The sequence below is a fragment of the Bos javanicus genome, chromosome 4, assembly GCF_032452875.1.
Source record: "Bos javanicus breed banteng chromosome 4, ARS-OSU_banteng_1.0, whole genome shotgun sequence".
Lineage (NCBI taxonomy): Eukaryota > Metazoa > Chordata > Mammalia > Artiodactyla > Bovidae > Bos > Bos javanicus.
This window is the reverse complement of record NC_083871.1, coordinates 48,500,370-48,524,083: the sequence shown is the minus strand read 5'-3', so window position 1 is coordinate 48,524,083 and position 23,714 is coordinate 48,500,370. Positions and strand designations below refer to the sequence as shown.

At 40.3% G+C, this 23,714-nt stretch overlaps 1 long non-coding RNA gene across 2 annotated transcripts in view; it reads left to right on the top strand.

Annotated features, from left to right (window-relative positions):
• Window positions 1-518: 518 nt before the first annotated feature.
• LOC133246043 (uncharacterized) overlaps window positions 519-23,714 on the top strand; it is a 551,852-nt gene continuing 528,656 nt past the window's right edge. For both annotated transcript variants that reach the window (XR_009735878.1, XR_009735879.1), the window contains exons 1-2: window positions 519-692; window positions 2,575-2,705. This is a non-coding gene — a long non-coding RNA (uncharacterized LOC133246043). The remainder of the gene's footprint in view (window positions 693-2,574; window positions 2,706-23,714) is intronic.

Sequence of the window (23,714 nt, the reverse complement as noted above, 5' to 3'; positions counted from 1 at the left end):
CTGACTATTACATCAGGTAAAGGTTCTTCTTGAAAAAAATAGGCTGACATAAGATTTCGCATCAGATTTTAAAAAGTTAAACTTTACTTTGTGGGATTGGAAATCTAAAGTTGCTTTGGGTGGAAGATTTTGCTGACATCAACTTTAAGAGACATAAGTCAATCATATTTATTCACTAAAATACAATATTCAATTTGAAAATGCTTCAAAAGTGATGTTACAAAATTCATTATTATATAAAATATCAAAGAGCAAACATTTTATCTAATGTTTAAGGTACACAGTTATAGATAAATACTTGCTAATTTCTTTTTCCAGCTGTTTTAAAGTAAGATAATTATCAGAGGTCTAAATGTAGATTTTAGTAAAAGATTACACGTAATTCTTTTCTTTTTTCATGCTACTGTTCCTCTTTCCCCTCAGAGATTTTGTGCGGCTTTTCTTAGAACCTCCTCCTTTTTAATGGTATTGAAATAACTAGAATTAATACCAAAAGATCTTTTTCTTCTTTTGCTTCCTCAGTTCTTCTTTGAAAATTCTGTGATTACCATATTTAAATTGCCGTATCAGTCTATTTGCCACCAGTGCCAAGATTTACCATGGATGCCTTATATCCTCTGCCCCAACGTGCTTCATGATGAACAAAGATGATGATGATACTAAGCTGTGTGCATCCACCTCAGTGTGAGACGGTAGGTCATGAGGCTTTCCTATCTCACAGGACAGCAGGAAGTTCAGTGTTTGGTAGGAAACGGGAGGGGCTATGCTGGTGTTTCCCAAGGTCAGACAATATCAGAACTCTCCGGGAGACTTGTTCAAAATATGGGTTCTTAGCTTCACTCCAGTCTCTCTGAATCAAAACATCCAGAAAAAGAAACTGGGAATCTGCATTTTAAACTGTCTCTCCAGTTTGATGCTGGTGAACAGATAAGTCCGTCTCAGCAAAGGCCATAGAGGACCCCAGAGGCCAGCACACAGGGCAACCAGCCCTCCCTTCCCTTCCTCCAAGAAAATGTATAGAACATGCCCCAGAGCCATCCTGCTGATAGGAGAGGAAGTTGATTATTTATCCCTCATTGGTTGAGGGTTGCTCCTGGCCACATAAGTTCTTTGGCATTTCAGACCTGTGCTATGTTTGGGGTGAGCATACTCTGGGGCAGAAAGACACAGGTGCCTGTGGTTGGAAGCTGTTGGTGTGTGTGTAGGAACTATTTCCTGAAGACCTCGGGGTTGGGCAAGAGTATATTGACAGTGTCTGCTATATCTAAGTTAAATCTCATCTTTTATTATCATTGTTTTTGCTCTTTTTGGCAAAAAGTTACCTCTTGTTCTGGGCTTATGTTACTAGCTGGAGCTGTCTATTTTGATCCCAACTGTATGATCAGTGGTAGCCTGTGATGCATTTTGAAAGCCCTGCCTTACAAATTAATTCTAAAGACATCTGTTCATCTTACGTTTCAGAAAACAATGGTTTCAAAAATATCTGACCTATAAGTGATGTAAAGTCTACCTATAGGATGAAGCATAGATAGGACATTTGATGGCCAAGTCAGACCTTGTGATTAGAACCTGTCACTAGTGACCAGTGTCACTGAGACCAGTGGTGGTCTCAGTCAAATCTAGCACCCTGCGCTTATATATAACGTGACAGGCCATCATGCTAATAAAATGGAAATGAACTGAAAGGTAGTTGACTCATTTAAGTAAACATTTAATGAGTCCTTGTGGCTTATAATAAAGGGCACACTGAAGGTGATTTTAGAATCATAGAATTTTAGAGCTGCTGGAAACTATGCAATATGTATTAGAAGTCTGTTTGCTGTATGGGACTAGGAACATGGGCTTAGGAACCAGACTACTGCTGCTAAGTCGCTTCAGTCATGTCCGACTCTGTGCGACCCCATAGACGGCAGCCCACCAGGCTCCCCTGTCCCTGGGATTCTCCAGGCAAGAACACTGGAGTGGGTTGCCATTTTCTTCTCCAATGCATGAAAGTGAAAGTGAAAGTGAAGTCGCTCAGTCGTGACCGACTCTTCCCGACCCCATAAACTGCAGACTTCCAGGTTCCTCTGTCCATGGGATTTTCCAGGCAAGAGTACTGGAGTGGGATGCCATTGCCTTCTCTGAGGAACCAGACTGCTTGGATCTAAATCCCAATTCCAATGCTTGCAAGCCTGCCTTGGGCAATTTACCTTATATTTTTGAGTCTCAGTTTATTCTACATAGTTGTTTAGTTGCTAAGTTATATCTGACTCTTTTGCGACCCCATGGACTGTAGCCTGCCAGGCTTGTCTGTCCATGAGATTTTCCAGGCAAGACTACTGGAGTGGGTAGCCATTTCCTTTTCCAGGGGATCTTCCTGACTCGGGGATCAAACCTGCATCTCCTGCATTGGCAGGCAGATTCTTTACCACTGAGCCACCTGGGAAACCCTCTATATATTAGTACCTACCTCATAAAATTTTAAGGATTAAGTGAGTGAATGAATGTACATGAAGCTCATAAAACAGTGCCTGGAACATGGTAAGCAGTAAGTAAATTTTAGCCATTAGCTAGTTCTATCCTGTTTTACAGATGAAGGAAATCCAGCCCAGAGATGCCTAGTGACCTTCCCAAAGAGTTGAGACTGGAACTCATGTCTCCTCATTTCCAGAGCAATTTGTTTTCAGTACAAGTTGTAGAATGATGGCAGACAAGCTCTAAAGGTGAGATCTTTATTATTATTTGAAAGATAATGTGGATAGCATTTCAAGAGCAATTTAAGAAATCATAAATCTAGTATAACATAGTACATCCTATCTGTGAACTTTAAATGTAGAAAGAATGAAAAGTAATACATGGGGATCATCATGGCATCAAATTATAATAGAAGCTTCCTGAAAGAGATGAGCCTGAGCCTAGTGCCTTTGGGAAGCGTTGCATTTTGTTGAGAAGATGAACTGGGAAGAAAAGTCGTTACCAGTGGGAAAAGGGCACAATGGCAGCAATGACCTGGTGTGTGTGAACCAGCAGCTCATGAGGAGATGAGCTGTGCTGTAGGGAGCTGAGTTTCATACTGGTGGCTTGCAAGTAGGGTTCAGGTATATGTTCTGTTTGGCCTATGGAGTTTGACAAAAATTTGAGTTGGCTACTTTATCTGTCAAGGTTCTACAGAGAAACAGAACCAAGGATATGTATATATTGCAGATTCTACTTCACTTCTAGTGATTGGTCTGTTCAAATTATTTCTTCTTGATTCAGTTTGGTGGGGGCTGTATACTTATAGAAAATAGTCCATTCCTTCTAGGCTGCTGAATTTGTTGGCATATAATTGTTCATAGTGTTCTCTTATGGTTTTTTGCATTTCTGCAGTTTCAGTTGATATTTCTCCTTTTTCATTTATTTTGTTTATTTAAGAATATGTATGTATGTGTGTGTTTGTGTGTGTGTGTGTGTGTGTGTATATATATACAAAGAGATTGATTGATCTTTAAGAATTGATTCATATGATCATGAGGGTGGTATCTGAAATCTGTAGGGGAGACCAACTGACTGGAAATTCATGAGATTTCCAGGTTACATTTTGAAGCAGAATCCTTCATTCCTCCTCTCCAGGAAATGTAAGTTTTTTGCTCTTAAGGCCTTCCACTGATTGTATGAGTCCCTCCCACATTACTGAGAGTAATCTCCTTTGCTTAAAGTCAAGTGATTGTAAATGTTAGCCACATCTACAAAATCCCTTCACAGCAACACCTAGACCAGTGTTTGATTAAACAGTGGGACACCACAGCCTAGTCAAGCTGACACATAAATTAACCATTACAGCTACAAACATCAAGAGATTTGATTTTATAAGGAAGAGTCAGATTTCTAGCTTGTTTGGAAAACTGGAAAGATCTGGCAGCTCTGGGCCTGTAAGTTCTTTGGATGAGGCTGAACTTCTGAGTTGCCTCAATCTCCATCATGTCCATGGGTAATTTGGGCTTGTGTCTTGAACCCTGCGCAGGGTAGAAAAACCCGAGTTTAGTAAAGAAAGACAAGACTTTGTGATGGGGGACACTGGATCTAAGTTCAGGAGATAATCCCAGGTATTACAGCAGCAAGAGAGGAGCTTAGAGACTGTCAGATCAGTGACTTATCTATGGAGGCTGCTTGGCCAGGGGAAGAGGCAGTGGTGGGAGTGGTATGATCTGGTTTCTTTGTGTGCTTTAATCTAGAAGCTCTCCTTTAATCTGGCTTGGGGCTGCTCAAAAGTTTGAAAATCACTCCTCAAGATCTGCATGGCCATTTTACAACCGAAGAAACTGTAGCCCAGATTCAGTTTGGTTTTCACGTGACAAGTGATAGAAAGCCTTTGATTGCTTTTTCCCAAAATATTGCAGTATATTTGATTTACAATGTTGTGTTAGTTTCAGGTATGAAGCAAAATGATTCATATATATATATACTCTTTTCTAAATTATTACAAGGTATTGAATATAGTTCCCTGTGCTATATAGTAGGTCCTTGTTCTCTACCTATTTTGTATATAGTAGCTTGTATCTTTTAATTCCAAACTCCTAATTTATCCCTCTCCGCTTTGGTAGCCATAAATTTGTTATCTCTATAGAGATAAGAATAGAAATAAGAATATAAGGTTATAAGAAAATAAGAAAGATTAGAAAATATAAGAAAAAAATATAAGATTATATTATTATAAGAATATAAGATCTTATAGAGATAATAGAAATGTCTATTTCTGTTTTGTAAATAAGTTCATTTGTATCAATTTTTTAGATTCCATGTGTAAGTGATATCATGTGGTATTTGTCTTTCTCTGACTTACTTTATTTAATATGATAATCTCTAGGTCCACCCATGTTGCTATAAGTGGCATTGTTTCACTCTTTTTATGGTTGAATAGTATTCTACTGTATATATATACACACAGACACACACACACACACATATATATACACACACACACACCACATCTTCCTTATCTATTTGTCTATTGATGGGCACTTGGATTACTTCCATGTCCTGGCTATTGTAAGTACTGCTGCTATGAACATTGGGGTGCATGTATCCTTTTGAATTAGAGTCTTCTCTGGATATATGTCCAGGAGTGGGATTGCTGGAATATATTGTAAGAAAACCTCTGATGACTCTTAAACACGGAAAGCCATCCATCATATGTAAGGTTAATCAGGCAAGAAATAACTGAAGCAGTGAGAGATTGGGAGCAGGACGGCTATGAAGAAACCATCTCACTCTCCATGTTGGAGTACTCACAGTCTAGACCAGGTAGTGGCTCTGAAAATAAAGAAAGAGCAGGAGTGGTAATTGGAGACAGGCCAGAGATAGTAACAAAGGGGTAGGCAGAGGCAAAGGAATCTCCAAGGTATTAAGCCTGAGGACCAGTAAGAAAATGATACTTGTGGCAAAAATTGGAAAACTCGAAAAGAATTCCATTGAAGGGCCAACTTCTTTCATATCACTTACTGTATTTGGGCTGCACGTTTATTTTTGACTAGGCTTAACTGACTTCATCCATTCCATGAAACAAATTAATGTCTTTGTCTCTAAGGATTTGTTGACAGCAGGTGCCAGGCAAAATCTAGTATTTGATGGGAACGACAGAAAATGTTATATTATCAGTGTGCAAAGTACACTTACACTTTAGATTCTAAAAGATTTATTTAAAGACTTTAAAGTCTTAATGCTTACAGATAAATGAAAAACTTTAAATGTGTAGAAGATAAGCCTATGTAATATTAAATAACTTAAATTCTTGTTAAAGAAAAGTGTGTGAAATAAATAATGTGCATTTAACCTCTGTGATGAATTGTAGAAATAGCTTTAATTAGCTTCGGTGTGACTGCCTTTATGCTGTTACGTCTATTCGCACCTACCATGCGTGAAAGTGTGAAAGTGTTAGTTGCTCAGCCATCTCTGACTCTTTGCGACCCCATGGATTGTAGCCCACCAGGCTCCTCTGTCCATGGAAATCTCCAGGCAAGAATACTGGAGTGTGTAGCCATTCCCTTCTCCAGGGGATCTTCCCTAGCCAGGGATTGAACCTGGGTCTCCTGCACTGCAGGCGGATTCTTTACCATTTGAGCCACCAGGGAAGCCCCAGCACCTACCACAGTGCCCTTCAATTAACAATTTGATTTTAATAAAATTTGATCTTAATGTAATATAATCATAATAGAATATGTATTTTATTAATGAACTGGTCTTATGCTCAATCTGGATTAAACTCTGCCCAATTTCATCCTTAGATACTTCTTAAATAGTCTTTTTCAAAGTGCTTTGTTTATATATATATATCCAAGGTCAGAACATCTTTAAATTCAATACAAAGGAATTCTCTAAGTTGACCACTGACCGCTTAAACCGTATTAGCATCCTTACTAATACGTTGTGTATATGCCATATTGTATATAGCATATATGTTATATATGCTCATGTTCTGTATAACAACATCATTGAAAGAATCTGTAACTGTAAGACCTGTTAGAAGACTATAGGAGAATAGAGAAGTAGAGGAGACAAAGATGAGTTTAAGAGGATGAAGACTGAAGACTGGATTTTAGGAGAAGACTACAGTTAGGAACAGAAGAAAAAGGCAAATCCAGCCACTCAAACAAAGAAAGAAAAACTACGTAGTGAAACAGGAAAACCTGGTATCAGAGAAACCAAAGGAAAAGAGCTTTCTGGGAGAGGGTAAAGGCAGATGGTAGCTAACAGCTGAGAAGCAGCCAGTGGGAATGAAGGGATCACTGAATTTGGTCAGGACGTGTTTGGTTCTGATGTGGAGAGAACAGTTTCAGGGGCTGATAGTTGTCAAATCGAGATGACAGTGGATAGGAGAGGATGAAAGACGTTGGTTGAAATTCCAAGGAAGTTTTGAGCATCTTTAGCCAAGCATTCTCTGCTGGGTCTGTTGAAGAGCCTCATTACCTCAATTAATGACTGAAATAAACCTTTTAAATGTCTATTCATACTCAAAACAAAGACTACAGTTTTGTTGTTGTTGTTGTTACATACCCAAGACAGGAGTTCATTAGTCAGGGAGCAAACAGCCTAATGATCTGCCCAGGTAGTTTGTAGCTGTGGTATTACTAAAATGGCTTGGATTAATATCCCCTTTGGCCATGGCTATGGCTAAGTCACTTCAGTCGTGTCCGACTCTGTGCAACCCCATAGACAGCAGCCCACCAGGCTCCCTCATCCCTGGGATTCTCCAGGCAAGAACACTGGAGTGGGTTGCCATTTCCTTCTCCAATAATATCCCCTTTACCACAGATTTATTTGTTCACAGAGACAAAAGAGACTGTCAACTATAGAAATAAAATTTTGGTCTCTAGATCTATGGATCTAAAAGCAGATTCATAGCAGAAAACAAGCTTGACAGAAAACAAGGAATCAGGTCATAGAAATTACAGCAAATTTCCTAAATTGTAACTGATGAGTCACCAAGGGACCATTTTAGAAACTACGTGGGGGACCCCCTCACCACCTCTCCTATCACAGGCTTTCGGGTGTATCTGAATCTGTCGGCCATTCTCTCTTTTGAAAATATCCTGCCTTGGTTCATCTGACACCAGTTCTTGTCTAGTTCTTTTCCTCTCTGACTGTCCCCAAGTCTCCTGGATTGCTTTTTCTCTGGCAGCCCTATAAAGGATGCTTTCTCCTCCCAAATACAGTCACCAATTCTCTTCTTTCTTGATGCCTTTTCCTGGAAGGTCTCATATCCTCCTATGGCATCACCTGTTTCCTGTCCTCAGGTGATCTCAAATCTACCTGCTCTATTCCTTTCTCCTAATCTTCATTTTTATAGTCCCAGCTGCCTATTTAACAGCTCCTTGAAGAGGCTTCCCAGGAACCTTGAACTCAGTATGTCAAGAATCAAACTTGCATCTCTTTACCCAATGCCTCATTCCCCTCCAAACCTGTTCTTCTCCCCATGGTTGATGGCTGCAGCATCTACCCAGCCATTTGAGCTAGGAAACTTGGAGTGATCCCTGGTGTTTTCCTCTGTCCACCTCCCATTTCCCATTTGTCTCTGAGTTGTGGCCATTGCCCTTTGACATTTTTCTATTCATTTGTTCATTCAACAAATGTGTCTATTGTGTGCCAGGTACTAGGGTTGCAGCAAGGAACAAGGCAGATAAAGTCCAAGTTCTTAAATAGGCAGTGGACAAATAACTATAAAATGGTAGCTGATATTAAGCTCTAGGAAGAAAAGTGAAGCAGGGTAAGGACACAAAGACTCACAGAAGGGAGTTGCCATTTTAGAAACATTGATTAGAGAAGACCGCTCTGATGAGGTCACAAAGGAAGAGACCTCTGAACAGGAGAGGTAATGATCTCTGTGAGTGTCTGGACATAATCTTGCTTTTGCAGTCTTAGTGGCCCTGCCTGGGTTCAGCCTTCATCGCTGCTCCCCTGAGAGCTATTGGGTTCCATGTTTCAAATTTCATATTTCTTGCTCTGCTGTGAACTCTCATTCCTTCCTGGGTCTGGAACATCCACCACACGGTCCAGTACATGGAACTCTTTCTAATGCTCTGAACATACCACCCTCTTCACCTGCTTAGACTTGTTTTATGTGTGTTCTTACTTTTGCCTGGAATGCCCGCTTCCCAACACCTCTGCTGTCCACTGCATATCTTTGTAAACAGCCTTAAATCCTTCCTCTTTGTGACGCTATGGACTGTAGCCTGCCAGGCTCCTCTGTCCTTGGGGATTCTTCAGGCAAGAATACTGGAGTGGGTTGCCATGCCCTCCTCTAGGAGATCTTCCCAACCCAGGGATAGAACACAGGTCTCCTGCATTGCAAACGAATTCTTTACTGTCTGAGCCACCAAGGAAGCCCCAAGCAAGGAAAATAAGAATAAATCATTGACTAAAAATTAGCTTAAATTTTTTCCTTTTTTGGGTGACATCTTTGAAATTTCCACAGAAATTTTATTTTTCCCTCCTCAATACTGCCAAAGCATTTTATACTAGAATCGTCTGGAAGGGTGAGTACATTTTTTCTCTAAAGGGCAAGTAAATAAATATTTTAGGCTTTGCGGGCCAAATGGTATCTGTCAAAATGACTCAGCTCTGCCATTGTAGCATGAGAGCGGCTGTAGACAATTGTAAATGAATAAACATGACTGTGTACCGATAAAAATTTATTTACAAAAACAGGCAGTGAGCTTCAGTTTGCTGACCCCTGATCTATTGTCATCTTGTTTTAGATTGTAATTATTAGTTGATTTTTCTGCTTGCACAACTAAACTATCAGTTATTTGAGGATAAGTACCCAGGGACTGTGTGTTATTCATTTTGGCGTCCTAGCCTCTGTCGCTTGTGTTTTCCAAAGATGGGCTACCATGACATCTCCCATTGCCATCTGCTTTTCTGCAGTGTAACCTTCTACTGCCCTTCTAAAGATGAGGTCTCATTCCCCTCCCTTGGATCTGGGGCGTCTCGGGACTTGCTTGTCACCACAGAACATTTCGGAGGTGAAGCTGTGCAATTTCTGAGCCTCTCATAGCACTAGCTCTGGGGGATCTCCCCCAGAAGTCCAGATGCCATTCTATCAGAAGCTCAGAACACACGGAGAGGCCACCTATGGATGTTCAGCTTTGCAGTTCCAGCTGAGTCCGTGTGAGTCTTCGAAGTTCAGAACCAGACAGGTGAGTCCAGAACTTCCTGGAATTTAAGCGCCCCTCCCCCTTTCATTATTTCTGGTTCCTCAGCCGAGGCACCAGATGTCCTGTTGCAGAGGGGAATTGTGGCCCCCAACTAGCCATAATCAAATTGTAGATTTGTGATGAAATAAATGATTGTTCTTTTATTCTCTAAGTTATTTTTTAATAGATATAATTGGCACATTGTGTAAGTGTAAGGTGTACAACATGTTGAATTGCTACACTTATCTACTGCAAAATCTTAATGACTATAAATCAGGTCACATAATTACCATTTCTTTTGGTGGTGTGGATGTTTAAGATCTACTCCTTTAGCAACTTTCAAGTAGACAATACAGTATTGTTAACTACAATCACCATGCTGTATGTTAGATTTCATTAAGCTTTGAGATGGCCTGTTACATAGCAAAAGATAATTGGAATATAACTCATGCTCTGAAGTTTTGGTTCTCTTTTTAACATCAAAGCAATAACAAAATTAAGAACTGGAATGTCATATTGCCTTTGTGTGATTTTTGCTTTAAAATATTTCTGTTTGTGATTTATAGAGGTTTAAGTTAACATTAATGTAAATCCTAGGGACCTTAAACTAACATTTGGAGATGCTTAAACTAAAAATACACTTTCCAGGCAAGGTTGTAAGCCTTCTAACTGGAGTCTCTCTTCCAAGGAGGTTCCCTCTAGTGGTTGTTTTGTTGTTGTTGTTGTTGTTTGTTTGTTTTAATAGGATTGTGCTCTCTCTTATTTTTTTTTAAATATGGATCATTTTTAAAGTCCTTATTGAATTTGTTACAATATTACTTCTATTTTACATTTTTTTTTTTTTGACTGCAAGGCATATGGGATTTAGCTCCCCTACCAGGAATCAAACCTGCATCCCCTGCCTTGAAAGGTGAAATCTTAACCCCTGGACCACCAGGAAAATTCCTAGGCATCTAAGCTGTACCATAGGACTTGTTGATTAGCATAGGAGATGTTAGGAATAATATTTCACTGGTGGAATCCACAGTGTAAATGATATGGTTAGTTAAATCACTGCAGATGGTGACTGCAGCCATGAAATTAAAAGACGCTTACTCCTTGGAAGAAAAGTTATGACCAACCTAGATAGCATATTCAAAAGCAGAGACATTACTTTGCCAATGAAGGTCCGTCTAGTCAAGGCTATGGTTTTTCCAGTGGTCATGTACGGATGTGAGAGTTGGACTGTGAAGAAAGCTGAGCGCCAAAGAATTGACGCTTTTGAACTGTGGTGTTGGAGAAGACTCTTGAGAGTCCCTTGGACTGCAGGGAGATCCAACCAGTCCATCCTAAAGGACATCAGTCCTGGGTGTTCTTTGGAAGGAATGATGCTAAAGCTGAAACTCCAGTACTTTGGCCACCTCATGCGAAGAGTTGACTCATTGGAAAAGACTCTGATGCTGGGAGGGATTGGGGGCAGGAGGACAAGGGGACGACAGAGGATGAGATGGCTGGATGGCATCACTGACTCGATGGACGTGAGTGTGAGTGAACTCCGGGAGTTGGTGATGGACAGGGAGGCCTGGCGTGCTGTGATTCATGGGGTTGCAAAGAGTCTGACACGACTGAGCGACTGAACTGAACAAAGACTTGATGGGTCCTACCTCTCTTGATTAAATAAGCCATAAGAATAAACAGGAACAGCAGGAAAACATGTTTGGAGTTAGGACTCAAGATCTAGAATACCATTTGTCCTGTGTTCCCTACTCAGTGGATGCCACCTGATAACCCTAGGATTATCATTGCCTCTGACTTAGAGGGCCCTCTTCTTGCAGTATGCTAATTGGAGTATGTTATTTAGGACAGAAAACAGGGACTTCTCTTAGAGTTACCAGGTTTTCCTCCTGATTATGAAGCTATTTCTGTTCAGGGCAACATTTGGTCTGAGATTTCGAGTATGACATCCACCCAGTAGTGAGTTTGTAGAGGAAAGAGTCTTCCTTCTAATCTGACAGTTGTTGATTGATTAAATTAGCTTTGGTTGATTTGCAACACTGAAGTGTTGATATCCCTGTCCTAGAAATGTGAACTCAACTCCTGCTTACATTGGATTTCAAATTTCAGGAGAAAAGAAAGTTCTCTTTTGTCAGGCAGTGTATTGAATGGGGACAATTGCTGTTGATGATGTGATAGACAGTATACTAGGGGGCATTTATGAATCAGCACCAATTCTGATTGTGTCTGTGACTTCCCCTGGAATGTGACACAGCACCATCTTGCCCAGGGTTGAAAATTGTGCCTAATGAACGATGACCAAGAGGTTCATGAATAGTATCAGTTAGCACAGAAGAATCTCTTACCTACCTTTGAGTGCCATTTTGTTTCACTTTACATGTTACTCAACAACAAATTTTGATTTGCAGACTCTAATGGATGTGGAATTGGCATTGATCTTTCAGATGTGCTATTTATTTGAAAGCAATGTAAGCAAAGAGGGCTACAGAATGTGTTAATGACCCTAAAGAAGATGCAGTACAATGTATGTAATTACCAGTCAGCCCATATTTTAAAAAATTTTATTGTATTAAACTGTAGTTGGTTTACAATGTGTTAATTTCTTCTGTACAGAAGTGATTCAGTCATACGTATATATACATTATTTATTGTATTCTTTCCCATTGTGGTTTATCACAGGATATTGAATGTAGTTCCCTTTGCTATGCAACAGGATATATAATAAGTTGCATTTGTTAATCCCAAACTCCCATTTATTTGCTCCCCTATTCTCCCTCCCCCTTGGCAACCACAAGTCTGTTCTGTATGTCTGTGAGTCTTTTATAGATAAGTTCATTTGTGTTATATTTTAGATTCTACATATAAGTCATATCATATGATATTTGTTGTTCTCTCTCTGACTTTCTTCACTTAGCATGGTAATCTCTAGGTCCATCCATATTGCTGCAAATGGTAGTATTTCATTCTTTTTTATGGCTGAGTAGTATTCCATTGTATATATGTACCACATCTTTATCCATTCATCTGTCAATGGACATTTAGGATGTTTCTATGTCCTGGTTATTGTGAACACTGCTGCTATGAACATAGGTATGCATGTATCTTTTTGAATTATGGTTCTGTCTGGATACATGCCTAGGAGTGGGATAATCAGCCCATCTTTAAGAGACCTCCCTGGCTGCAAAGAACAGAGGGCCATCTAGTTTGTCACTGCTGACATCAGTGGCTGCTTCTTCCTTGGATTTGCAACTGTATCCTCAAAGTCTGCTGAGGTGTCCCACAGGCATCTCAAAACCAATGGCCCAAAGCTGAACACCTCATTGCTTCTGCTCAAACCTCTTCTTTCTGTGTTCCCTATGTCAATAAATGACACTGACACCTACTCAGAGGCATAAGTCAGATATCTGGGGCTTCTCTTTGACCCTTCCTGCTTCTCATGCACTGCACCTGACCAGCCTCACTTTCTGTTGATTCTAGCTACAAAATAGCTTTCAGAATACCTCCACTTCATTCTGCCCTGCAGCCACACCCCTGGTCCAGGGGGCCCCACTGTCACCCCTGGATGACCTAATATTACCTGATTTTCTGCATCCTCTTGCAGTCGGATATCATTTGGTTAAAAAGATATATTTATTTTACTCCTATATTTTTCCTCTTCCCGTTTCCCCATTTAAGTATGTATAATAAAATCTACACTAAATATCTACCATAAAGAATTGGGAGAAGCAGAATCTAAAAAATTCAATAATTTAAACTGTGTGGGTTGAGTTATTTCCTGAGTAATGGAACGCCTAGGGTGAGTCCAGGTAGCTAGCTGGCCAGGAGTTCTGTGGGTCTGCAGGACCATCTTGCTGGTGGTGGTTCATGATAGCTTTCACATCAGTGTGGACCTTTCTGAGTGTTCTGTGCCCCCAAGGACTTCCAGGACTATTCCAGTGGTTGGAGAAATTTCCAGGTCTGTTGCAGAAATCTACCCTCCTCCCTGCTCTCTCATTTGGGGTTGCCTGCCATCTTCCCATCTAGCCTTGCTCTTCCTTCCATGTCACTCTCTCACATGTCCTAGGAATTTTATGATCAACTGATCCTTGTTTGAGGATGGGGGCTGGATGGAGGACTGAAGTTCATGGCTGAATTAGGACCACAGAGGGTGTGGGTGAGGACAGCTCTCTGGTTACGCCAGCAATTGGTGGCCAGTCTTTGGACTAGGATCATTATTGTTTGGTTACATATGATGTTAGGGAAATATGTTGATATTGATATTTACAAACAGTATTAAATCACGTGTACATACACAGTAAAAAAAAAACAAAGAAACAAGCAACAAAAACTATAAAACATGGCTTGGTCAAAATAATCAGCAACTTATGAAAACTGCTTACAACTTACTATGCAACAAAATATTAAATAGACACACCCATAAAGATTCCAGATGTGCTTTTCTGCACAGTCTTGGTAATGCTAAACTCAAGTCACAAATGCACAGTTATCAAAGTTTTTGCATGTGTCGCCTGATTCTTTGCATAAAATAAATAGAAGTTGCACTCTCTGTGACTATGTTAAATTCTTAGCATTTATGTATCTTTATAGACATTTTGTGCTAGAAAGTTGGATGAGATTTTTGAAAATGGATACTCCGCTGTGGGCCAAACATGTGATGCCCTGGAAGCCCTATCAGAGCCCTTTAAAAGTAGGGGAAGAGCTGGGGTGAAGCCAGTGAGTGGGCCCAGGGCTTCTGAAGAAGAGTAGGAGTCAGGACCAAAAATGACCACGATGAGCATGAGTTCACACTAAGTCCACGGAAGCAGAGATCACTAAGTGAACAAAGTCTCTTGAGGTGTAGACTCTAGAATCAGTTCCTCAGAACTAACCCCAGAGAGAGCAATCCCATGAAGTTGTAGTAGTATCGTCAGAGCCAGAACTACGCAGGACTTGAGAGACGCATACCCAGTAAAATGAGACAGCAGCTTTTTGATGATCTTGATTAATATACTTTTGGTGTCAGTAGTGACATAAAGATTTTGCTAAAGTAACAAGATGCCTGAAGCTGTGGAGACTACATACCTGAAAACAGAAAGTATAAAAATGGAGGCATTCAGATTTTCTTACTAATTCCAGCTACTGCTTATAAAAACTGTCATCTTTTATTTCCTTGAGTGTTAGTCATACTTCTAAAAGCGTTACTGGAAACTGCCTGCTGCCTGCATTGCTGCAAAATTCATAGGGCAGGAAAATGGAAACGTAAGTGCTTGTCTTTTTTATTAGAATTGATTTCAGAAAATTATATTGACCTCTACTCCAAAATGTGGGCCATTATCTATTTCTAAATCTGTCAGTTATGCTTGGGGTTTGACCTTTGACCTGGTGTCTTTTTTTACCACACTAGTAGAAGAAAATATATCCTGAGAGACAGGCAAGCTAAGTAAAGGACATTTGCAGAGGCAAACCTGGTGTTTAGATATTTAGATGAAGCACAATTTAATCAAAATTAGTCATGCAGATATGCTCTCATTTTTGCTAATGATATTCTGGAGAATGCAGAGTAAACTTCTTTTACCCACATTTCGACTGAGAAATGAAGACATTTGCAGAAGTTATGAGAAGCAGGCAACATTAAAAGCAAATGCATTTTTAATTTTTCTTTGTTATAATTCTGTTTTTTTTTAAAAGAGCAGTGCTTTTCAAATCACAGCATTAATCAAGAGAAGTATAATTCTGCATAGTTAATGGGGGCTGACTCAGCCAATTCTTTTTTCCAATGCTTATAGTTATTGTTTGTGAAATTACTTTTGAAGCCAAGCCCCAGATTGGACTTCCCTGGCAGTTCAGTGGTTAAGACTGTGCTTCCAATGCAGGGGACACGGGTTTGATTCCTGGTTAGGGAACTAAGATCCCACATGCCATGCAGCATGGCCAAAAAGAAAATGCCCCACATAATTCATTGTACCATAGATTCATGTGGTAAATATCAATCCTTTACTGTGGAATTAAGTGAAATGTGGTCGACATTTTTGTTATTATTGCAAACATTTTAAGGAATGATTCAGTTTGTGTGAAATCTTAGAGTGCACATGTTCAATTACTCAGTGTTTTAGGTTTGGTTCCTTAGAAACAGATGCTGAGCTAAGGACTTTCGGGCAAGTAAGCTGGGCTGTCATCCTGCTGTATCAGTCAGTCACTGGCCGTGGGTGCCCAGGGGAGATGTAAGCACCCAGGCACTTAGGTCCTCTGCATGAGGTGGCAAAATAGCTCGGGTAACCCCAGAGCAGTGCTCTGAAGAAGAGTTGGAGGGGTGGGGCTACCAGAATCAAAGGCACACAAAGGGATTCCCAGAAACAATATGGGAGCAAAAGGATATGATTAGGAAGGACAACCAAAGCTGTCCATTGTACTCAGCTCATGTTTACTGAGCACCTACTATGTGCTAATCCTGTTCAAAGCTCTGAGGATTCAGTGGAGTATAAGACCGTGGGGCTTCCGTGCTAGTGTGGGAGACTGATACTACCATAAGTAAGGTAATATAACACGGATAACATAACAGTAATAACAACATGACTCACGTTATGAAGAATATAAACCAGGGCAAGAGAATAGACAGGGATTAGGGATGCTAGATTTGATATGGTAATCAGGGTAAGTTAAATAAACACACTATATACAAAATGCACTTAAGTTTCTAGGGTCTATCCTTCAGGGAAGTACTGGCATTGTGTATTGTTTCTTCCTAGCCATGGGAACTCCTTTCACAAGGAGCTCAGAGAAGGGAAGTAAACCTATTTGAATGAAACTATCACAATAGGTATTCTTGACATAGGAACAATAAACATAAAGTAAAAGACCTTAAAAATTTTCCCTTGGCATTTATTCCTAAATTCTGAATTCACATATTGGGGAAAGCAGGGAAAGAAAACTGGTTTTGTATGTTAAGAGTTCTGATAATAAATATCTGTTGGTAAGCTTCTCGATTCTGATTAAGAGCTTTTAAAAAAAATCCAAGTTGTTTGGGGGAGAATGAGTAAAAGAGGAGGAAAACACAGTCATTTGGCTTAGCGCATAAAACTACCTGACATTTTAAGTGGAAGACCCTGGACAATCTAAATGACACAGTAGACTTTTGAAGAAGGATATGTGATGAGGTTGCAGTGTTGCAGAGGTGACAATCAAGGTCAAATGCTGTGTCTTCTGTTTCAGAGGTGACTGGACTCTTGGTCACTGACTCAAACTAAAACTCACAAGTGACTACCAACCTCTTAATATCTGCGGTTATGTTTGCACGGGATATTACTGGGGAGTGCCGTTTTAGAAATTCTTTCCCCTGATTATGTCATCTCAGGAAACTTCTGGTAACCTCATTTAACTACTGTCTCACTACACCCTAATTTTTCTTTGGTCTTTTGGGCCAGAGTGATAGGCGAGAGGTGGTGGTAGATGGGGCCAAGTAAGAATTTTCTAGAAGAAACAGAATAGTTTTCTTTCTCATTTGTTCTCTATGATGAATGTTTCAGGGTTCTTCTAGTTGGGAAGAAATAAGGTAGGGCATAAATTATAATGGCTACACTGTGTACTTTTTAGTAGGTAATGCTTCCCAGCTCTGTTTTATTAGAAAAAACATATACAATGTTAAGAATTTAGACTAATGTGGATTTTGAAGTTTCATCAATGAGCATTAATATTATAAAAATGCCACATTTTATTATAATTTAAAAATTAAATGTTATTTAGTCACCAAGTCATGTCTGACTCTTTGTGACCCTATGGACTGCAGCACACTGTCCTGATTAATATTGGTTAAATAACAATCAATTAATTTAAATAATTTAATGTAATAATCTTAAATTATATGACAATGCCATGCAGACACCTATTTTTAAAGCAAAAAAGTACTGTTAATGGCCAATGAAATATATTACAGCAAAGGATATCACATATTTCCCTCCTTTGTTTATCCTAACTATGAAGACAATCACCTGGGGACTGTAAAATTGGGATAAACCAAGAGCTATTTATCACTCAACAGTATTTATTAATTACTGGAAAATTTTTAAGGTCTTTTACATTATGCTTATTTTTCCTATGTCAAGAATACCTATTGTGATCAATGCAAAGAAATAGAGGAAAACAATAGAATGGGAAAGATTAGAGATCTCTTCAAGAAAATTAGAGCTACCAAGGGAACATTTCATGTAATGATGGGCAATAAAGACAGAAATGGTATGGACCTAACAGAAGCAGAAGATATTAAGAAGAGGTGGCAAGAATACACAGAAGAACTATACAAAAAAGATCTTCACAACCCAGATAATCACAATGGTATGATCACTCACCTAGAGCCAGACATCCTGGAATGCAAAGTCAAGTGGGCCTTAGGAAGCATCCCTATGAACAAAGCTAGTGGAGATGAAGGAATTCCAGTGGAACTATTTCAAATCCTAAAAGATGATGTTGTCAAAGTGCTGCACTTAACATGCCAGCAAATTTGGAAAACTCAGCAGTGGCCACAGGACTGTAAAAGGTCGGTTTTCATTCCAATCCCAAAGAAAGGCAATGCCAAAGAATGCTCAAACTACTGCACAATTGCACTCATCTCACATGCTAGTAAAGTAGTGCTCAAAATTCTCCAAGCCACGCTTCAGCAATACGTGAACCATGAACTTCCAGATGTTTAAGCTGGATTTAGAAAAGGCAGAGGAACCAGAGATCAAATTGCCAACATCTGCTGGATCATCAAAAGAACAAGAGAGTTCCAGAAAAACATCAACTTCTGTTTTACTGACTATGTCAAACCCTTTGACTGTGTGGATCACAATAAACTGTGGAAAATTCTGAAAGACATGGGAATACCAGACCACCTGACCTGCCTCCTAAGAAATCTGAATGCAGGTCAAGAAGCAACAGTTAGAACTGGACATGGAACAACAGACTGGTTCCAAATAGGGAAAGGAGTACATTAAGGCTATATATTGTCACCCTGCTTATTTAACTTATATGCAGAGTATACCATGAGAAATGCTAGAGTGGATGAAGCACAAGCTGGAATCAAGATTGCCAGGAGAAATATCAATAACCTCAGACATGCAGATGACACCACTCTTATGGCAGAAAGCAAAGAAGAACTAAAGAGCCTCTTGATGAAAGTGAAAGAGGAGAGTGAAAAAGTTGGCTTAAAACTCAACATTCAGAAAACTAAGATCATGGCTTCTGGTCCCATCACTTCATGGCAGATAGATGGGGAAACAGTGGAAACAGTGACAGACTTTATTTTTTTTGGCTCCAAAATCACTGCAGATGGTGACTGCAGCCATGAAATTAAGAGACACTTGCTCCTTGGAAGTAAAGTTCTGACCAAATTAGACAGTATATTAAAAAGCAGAGACATGTCATTGCCAACAAATGTTTGTATGGTCAAAGCTATGGTTTTTCCAGTAGTCATGTATGGATGTGAGAGTTGTACTGTAAAGAAAGCTGAGCGCTGAAGAATTGATGCTTTTGAACTGTGGTGTAGGAGAAGACTCTTGAGTCCCTTGGACAGCAAGGAGTTCCAACCAGTCTATCCTAAGGGAAATCAGTCCTGAATATTCATTGGAAGGACTGATGCTGACGCTGAAATTCCAATAGTTTGGCCACCTGATGCAAAGAACTGACTTATTTGAAAAGACCCTGATGCTGTGAAAGATTGAAGGCGGGAGGAGAAGGGGATGACCGAGTATGAGATGGTTGGATGGCATCACCAACTCGATGGACATGAGTTTGAGTAAACTCGGGGAGTTGGTGATGGACAGGGAGGCCTGGCATGCTGCAGTCCATGGGATCACAAAGAGTCGGACAAGACTGAGTGACTGAACTGAACTGAATGGGCAATGAAATATATTACAGCAAAGGAGATCACATATTTACCTCCTTTGTTTATCCTAACTATATAAACAGTCATCTGGGGACTGAAATTGGGATCGACCAAGAGCCATTTATCACTCAACAGTATTTATTGGTCACCTAGGTGCTAGAGATACAATGGTGAAGACCACAGATGAACCCTGCCCTCATGGAGCTTATATTCTAAAAGCAGGGACACACACACAGATACACACATGCTATGAAAAGTGTTATCAAGAAAATGAATGGAGCAATGCGATAGAGCTAGGGTTGGCAAACTTTCTGTAAAAAGCCAGATAATAAATATTTTAGATTTGTGGTTATACAATCTCTGTCTTAACTACTCAGTTCTGCAGTTGTGGTGGGAAGGCAACCACATATAGTATGTGAATGAATGGACATGGCAGTGTTTCAATAAAATTGTATTTACAAAAACAGCAGGTGAACAGGTGGTGGGCCAGTTTTGCTTGAGGGATATTTTAATACTTTAAAGGCTCCTGGGGTAGAGAGGCACTTGGGGTGGGGATGGTGACTTTGGACCTGGGCATTTAGAGAAGAGTCCTCTGGGGAGAAGCATTTGAGACGACAGTAGGATGAGGAGAATCCAGCCAGGTGAAGCCTGGGGGAGGGGTGTTTTAAGCAGAGGGAAGAGATCTATCAAAGATTTGTGGCAGAAATAGGCATGTCCCCTTGATGTGGGTGGCTGTCTCATTTTTGCTGTGTGATTTTGAACAAGCCACTGAATTCCTCCAGCCCTTTCCTCATGAATAGAAGTGAAGATAATAATACTCTGCTTATAGGCTATTTATGAAGTAATATGTGTGTGTGAAAGCATTTTCTGGGCAAATTTAGGTAATATTGTTAATAACTGGGGTTTAGAAAAATAAATGTGAATAAACTTTAACATAATTAAGATTTGGGCATTAAAGTACTGATGATTTATAGTAGCTCTTCATATTTTACTGCTGCTGCTGCTGCTGCTAAGTCGCTTCAGTCGTGTCCGACTCTGTGCGACCCCATAGATGGCAGCCCACCGGGCTCCCCGTCCCTGGGATTCTCCAGGCAAGAACACTGGAGTGGGTTGCCATTTCCTCCTCCAATGCATGAAAGTGAAAGGTGAAAGTGAAGTTGCTCAGTTGTGTCTGACTCTTAGTGACCCCATGGACTGCAGCCTTCCAGGCTCCTCCGTCCATGGGATTTTCCAGGCAAGAGTACTGGAGTGGGGTGCCATTGCCTTCTCTGATCATATTTTACAAATGGTATCTTATTTCATCTGTACTAATATTTAGTAACCAGTTTACCCCTGGCCAACTACTTCTCGATTTTATTAACCATCTTATCAGTATTTTAAGATGTATATATGTTTAACAAATAGTTGTTGAATTGTTTTTTTATGTGTTACTCAGAAGCAAAAAAATATTGTGAGACTCACAGACCTCAGAGTTTTATTTATTTATTTATTTGGCTGCACTGCTTATGGGATCTTAGTTCACTGACCAGAGATTGAACCCTCACCTGTAGCAGTGAAAGCATAGAGTCCTATCTACTGGACTGCCCTCAACATTTTATTTCTGTGAGAGCCTCCTGGGCAACTGATCAGCCAGCAATCTGGCTAACTGGGCCTCAGAATTCCTTCCTCATGCAGTCAAAGGCCTGGGAGCAGTGTGCCCTATAAATCCATTTGTGACCTGCTCTGTGCATTATTATAGCTTGTCTCCTCTTGTGCCTCTTCCCCTATTGCATACTTTACCCTAGGTGTAGGTCCCCAGTCTTCAGTTTTGATGTCAAATACACGCCTCTGGTGTCGTCAGGCTATGAACCCATCTCTGCCCCACTCTGATCTTTTAAGGGAGATCAGCAGGAGGAGAGAGAAGGGTACTGGGAAATGTCTAAGTACTCTTGCCTGGAAAATCCTATGGACGAAGGAGCCTGGTGGGCTGCAGTCCATGGGGTCGCTAAGAGTCGGACATGACTGAGTGACTTTACTTTCACTTTTCACCTTTATGCATTGGAGAAGGAAATGGCAACCCACTCCAGTGTTCTTGCCTGGAGAATCCCAGGGACGGGGGAGCCAGGTAGACTGCCGTCTATGGGGTCGCACAGAGTCAGACAGGACTGAAGCGACTTAGCAGCAGCAGCAAGCATCACCAATGTGGAAACTTGCCAGAGACCACTGCCTCGCTTTACCCAAGATAAGAACTCAGCAGAATGAGAGGAGACCCACAACAGAGGCTTGTCTCTAAGCTTTTCTTTTTAAATTTTATTAAAGTATAGTTGATTTATAATGTGGTGTTAATTTCTGCTGTACAGCAAAGTGACTGTATTTATTTGTAAAGTGACTATACTTATATTTACATTTTTTCATATTCTTTTTTATTATGGTTTATCACAGGATATTGAATATAGTTCCCTGTTCTATACAGTGAGTTATTGTTGTTTATCCATTCTCTGTATAATAGTTTGCATTTGCTAACCCCAAACTTTCAATCCATCCCCCACCCCACCTCCGTCCCTTGGCAACTGCAAATCTGTTCTCTATATCTGTCAGTCTTTTTCTGTTTTGTAGATAAGTTTATTTGCGTCATATTTTAGATTCCACATGTAAGTGATATAATACAATACTTGTCATTCTCTTTCTGATTTATTTCACTTAGTACGATAATCTCTAGGTCCATCCTTGTTGCTGCAAATGGCATTATTCATTCTTTTTTATGGTTGAGTAGTATTCCATTGTATATATGTACTACATCTTCTTAATCCATTCATCTGTCAGTGGACACTGAGGTTGCTCCCATATCTTGGCTATTGTAAATAGTGCTCCTATGAACACTGGGGTGCGTGTATCTCAAAGTTTTTCTTTTTCACCAAGGAACTGTCCATCAAAAATGTGGGAGTGAGAAAGAAACTAGATTCTCTTGTGTATAGTAATGTGACTTCCTGACTCTGTGGAAGGAAAAATGTTGATATTACTAAATAGTTTTTTCCTCATTATGGGTCTAGACTGTTCACGAGCAATCATGTTTGTCCCTGAAGGATGTGTGAATGGACTTGGTGTAATGGGTCAACTTTTGAAATAACAGGTATTAGGAAACAGGTGAATGCCCTCAGCTCACCCTTGTGGGGAATCTGCAAAAGAAGAGTGAGTGGGAGGGCTATGCTCACTCTGGACAACCCCTCACCTTCCAACCCCTGGTCATCTAGAGGACCATGAGGGTATCAATGTCTAACTGTTGATTGTCTTGCTGAAGACCCTGCTGAAAGGCCTGGGTGAGGGATGTGCTCTAGTTAGGGGGAGGAGCATAGATTCTGGGATGAAAATGGGTCCCTTTAGGTGAGGGGCACGTTTTCCAGAAGAGATGATTTTCCTTCTGAAAATGAAAGGCAAGAATCTCTTTGAGGGAGATGCTTAGATACGAGGGCATTGGATTCAAGATGTGATCAGATTGGGTCTGAGCCCAAGCAGAACCCTGTTGTGAAGAGTCAACATCTTAGGTCCCTGTTGCCTTTGAACTCTGAAGGAAGTCCAAGCTAACACTCAGCTTAACCTTTTCCTGCCTATGTTCCCTTTAAAATGACCTTGTGTGTGTTTGTGTGTGCACTCAGATATGTCCAACTCTTTGCAACCCAGGGACTGTAGCCCGTGGAGATTTCCAGGCAAGAAAGTAGCCATTTCCTTCTCCAGAGAATCTCACTGACACAGGAATAGAATCCATGTCTCTTCTGTCTCCTCCACTGGCAGGCGAATTCTTTGCCAGTGGAGCCACTGGGGAAGCCACTAAAGAAGTTGTCCCAAACAGCTGGTGTGGATGAATTGAGGGATGGGGCAGGATTTCAGGGTCAAGGAGCAAAAGGGAGGTTCTTTGTTGTGTTTGCAGACCCAGCAAGGAGCAGTGGGGCCATGAGTGGGGTCTTCAGCAAAGAGAGGGCCACCAAGGCTGTCAGTCTAAAGATGAAACTCTTTGTCTTGCAACTTTCCCAGCTTTTCATCCTTCTGTCCAAATGTGGGAGCTCAGAAAGTAGGAGGGAAGATTTCAAGTGTAAGGTATAATTTATTGATAACAAGATTCCTTGAATTTTAATTTATGATTAAAACTTTAAGCTGGAACACTATAATTCTGGTGACATTCAGATATTAGCCAAGACATTAGGCAAAAAAAAAAGTTGCATTCAGAGGTAAGAAATTTGATTGTACTACTGAAA